Source organism: Myodes glareolus, chromosome 8, assembly GCF_982192425.1.
Source record: "Myodes glareolus chromosome 8, mMyoGla1.1, whole genome shotgun sequence".
NCBI classification, from domain to species: Eukaryota; Metazoa; Chordata; class Mammalia; order Rodentia; family Cricetidae; genus Myodes; species Myodes glareolus.
Window position 1 is genome coordinate 97,469,409 of NC_142033.1, and position 3,503 is coordinate 97,472,911.

Genomic DNA, 3,503 nt, shown 5'->3' on the forward strand with positions numbered 1-3,503 from the left:
TTATCATAAATGGGTGTTGAATTTTGTCAAATGCTTTTTCAGCATCTAGTGAGATGATCATATGGTTTTTTTTCTTTCAGTTTATTTATATGATGGATTACATTGATAGATTTGCATATGTTGAACCAGCCCTGCATCTCTGGAATGAAGCCGACTTGATCATAATGGATAATTTTTCTAATGTGCTCTTGGCTTCGGTTTGTCAGTATTTTATTGAGAATTTTCACATCGATGTTCATGAGTGAGATTGGCCTTTAATTATTTTTCTTGGTTGTGTCTTTGTGTGGTTTTAGTATCAGGGTAACGGTAGCTTCATAAAAAAAGTTTGGCAATGACTCTTCTGTTTCTATATTGTGAAATACATTAAGGAGTATAGGTATTAGCCCTTCTTGGAAGTTCTGGTAGAATTCTGCATTGAAACCATCTGATCCTGGGCTTTTTTTGGTAGGGAGGTTATTGATAACAACTTCTAATTCTTTGCAACTAACAAGTCTGTTTAGATTGTTCACCTGGTCTTGATTTAACTTTGGTAAATGGTACTTATCTAAAAACCAGTCCATTTGTTGTACATTTTCCAACTAGTGGCATATAAACTTTCGTAGTAAGATCTAATGCTTCTCTGAATTTCCTCTGTGTCTGTTGTTATGTCCCCCTTTTCATTTCTGATCTTATTAATTTGAGTGTTCTCTCTCTGTCATTTGATTAGTTTGTCTAGGGGTTTGTCAATCTTGTTGATTTTCTCCAAGAACCAACTTTTTGTTTCGTTGATTCTTTGTATTCTTTTCTGTATTTCTATTTTGTTGGTTTCAGCCCTCAGTTTGAATATTTCCAATCTTGTACTCCTCCTTCTACTCCTCCTCCATGTACTTTTTAATGTACCTGGGTATTTTGCCTGCATGTAGTCTATGCACTACTTTCACACAATGTCTGCAGAGACCAGAAAAGGGAACTGGAGTTGCAGATCATTGTTAGCTGTTATGCTGGGAATCGAACCTGGTCCTCTGGTTTAGCAGTCAGTCCCCTTAACTGTTGAGCCATCTCTCTGGCCCCAGTACTCTTACTTTTGACTGGCCTGAAATTTAGAAGTAGAAACTCTCAGTGAGGACAACCTACATCTCTTGACAATCTGTTCCTGGCTTCTTTCATTCTCTTCAGTTTAGCATATTCTGTAGCCTCCTCTTACTGTCTTAGTGTCTTGTTCCTTCAGAGCAATATGTTGGCATTTATGCTGTAGGACACTTGGATAACAAAAGCCTGAATCATGGGGGCCTTGGTCCTGGGTTTCTTAAATTTTTTTTATGTGAGTACAAGGTTTTATAGGTACTTTATGAACATCAGAATCAATTGGGTTCTTTTCTCCAAAAGCCTGATGTCATATTACATGAACCGCTACTTTCCCAGGCGCTGTTCACAAGCTGTGTTCTGACGAAGGGCGGAGAAATCGTCCTCATAACTGATCGTTTTGGTGAGAAGACAAGAGACAATCTCAGTCAATCTGATTTGCCAGGAAAGAAAGTCTAAGATGCTGTCCACAGGATCAAACTTCCATACTAACTCAGGGTCAGGGAAACCATGTGAACTAAGTAAGTCTTCTAGCAGATCTACATCTAAATCTCTGAGTGTCCTCTGCTGCTGAGCAAAAGTCCTGAGCAGCTCTCAGAATATCTGCTTTTCCATCTTCCGGGGACAGCACCTTCACTGCTGAAGAGCAATTTAAAACTTGGTCGTCTTTGTCATTACTACTTGCAAATTCTGGTGATTATTTGGAACAATGTCAGCCCAAAAGTTCCTGTTGTTGTTTCAAAATTTTATCCATCAATCAGACACTAATGTAGAGATCCCCAAGGCCATACACCGCACCACTGAGGCTCACGGTGTCTGAGAAGCGGGGCTCGTGCTCCTCCTTGGTGACCACCAGGCCCATGTGCAGTAGCAGCTTGTGCAGAGACCCGCCCTCGGAAGACCAGCACGGCCTGGGTGGGGTGGCAGCCAGCCTGGGGCCCAGTGAGGGTGCAGGTGATGATCCTGGTTCCTGCCAATGGCCAGAGCTTGCTGAGCGTGAAGCCGAGCGGCGCTAGGACCGCAGTGGAGGCAGCGCAACAGCAGCTCCTCCAGATCCAGTTCCAGGGGAAGCAAAGACAGAGCCAGGAGGTGAGCGCTGTGCAGGCATAGCAGCACGTGCAGCACACGCCACACCAGCTCCCACAGCCTGGTCATACTCCCGTGGCACGCGGGCACCGTCTCCTCCCTCCGTCCCACATCCCCGTGCCCGAGCCCCTCACCACTGCCAACTCCTCACCTAGCCCTCCCGCTGCCATCTTCCTCTCACCTCCTAGTCTTTTTATTTATGGCTTCCTGACAACAAATTAGTGACATCTTCTTTGAACGATTGAACAGTTTTCAGATTCTACTTGTTCTTTTTTGTCCCGACCACCTAGTAATGGTAATATCTATCAGTTCAGGAATATCACTTCAGTAGCCCCAATACATCCCTAACTAATTGGTGCTTTCTATCCCCAGTTCTCCTTGGAACCCCACCCCTGACTCCTGTGGCCATAGATGCTATCATTTTAATGCTGCAGAAGTGGCTACAAGCATACTACAAATTTCATTGACTTTCTTGAACTCAGTGTTATGCATAGCTAGCTGTAATATAACTTAACTCTCTCCAAACATTTTCACTGGCCCAGCCAGATGACTAGATAAAAACACTTATCACCAAGTCTGACAACCTGAGTTTTCTTTCATATAAGTATCATATTTTTGTCTATTTCTAACATGAAACACCATAGTGGTGAAGAATAACCTTCAGAAATTTTTTTAGATAGAAAGATTATCTTTATTAATGACCCAAACCGTATTTCTTTAGATACAGGAGATTTGAACTCAAATACTTAGAAGAATACCAGTTAAGATTGCATTATATGCAACTCATTACCAGTAACACATTGCAAAGCAAACAGCTTGGAAAATGGGGAAAGTTAGGGGAGTGAGGGAGGGAAAAATAAAAGAAGGGAATTAAGTTGACCAAGTGAAAATTTTTTCTTTTCTTAAATTCTTGGGAACTAGGAAGTCCTTGCAAGCACAGCTTGTTTCTGCAGGTTATTTGCCAAAATTATACAAAATGGAACCCAAACAGAGAATCCTTTAAGAACCTGGAGAGGTACAACATGAAGGGCTACAATTATCCAGTAGCAAGCAGTCCTGCCTTCCATCAACAGAGCTTCCTCCTCAGTTCCCAAGCGAAAGCGGAATGAAAATATCTTTCCTGTGATTGTTGGAGTATGTTTTGTCATTTTTTTATTTCCTGATAAGTCTTCATTTTACTGAAACTGGAAACTAAAGATTTTTATGTAACTATGCTATTTTCAGTTTTTCCTTATATGTTTGTATATTAAAGAATTAAGAATTAAGGGAGGTGACTCAGCCTTTGCCTACAAGCCTGATGATTGGGACCCACATGACAGGAGAGACCCAGTTCCCCCAACTTACCATACACAGAC

General features: G+C 41.7%; 1 pseudogene; it reads right to left on the reverse strand.

Annotated features, from left to right (window-relative positions):
- Positions 1-1,389: 1,389 nt before the first annotated feature.
- On the reverse strand, positions 1,390-2,217 carry LOC148121225 (dehydrodolichyl diphosphate synthase complex subunit Nus1 pseudogene; annotated as a pseudogene).
- Between the last annotated feature and the right edge of the window lie 1,286 nt (positions 2,218-3,503).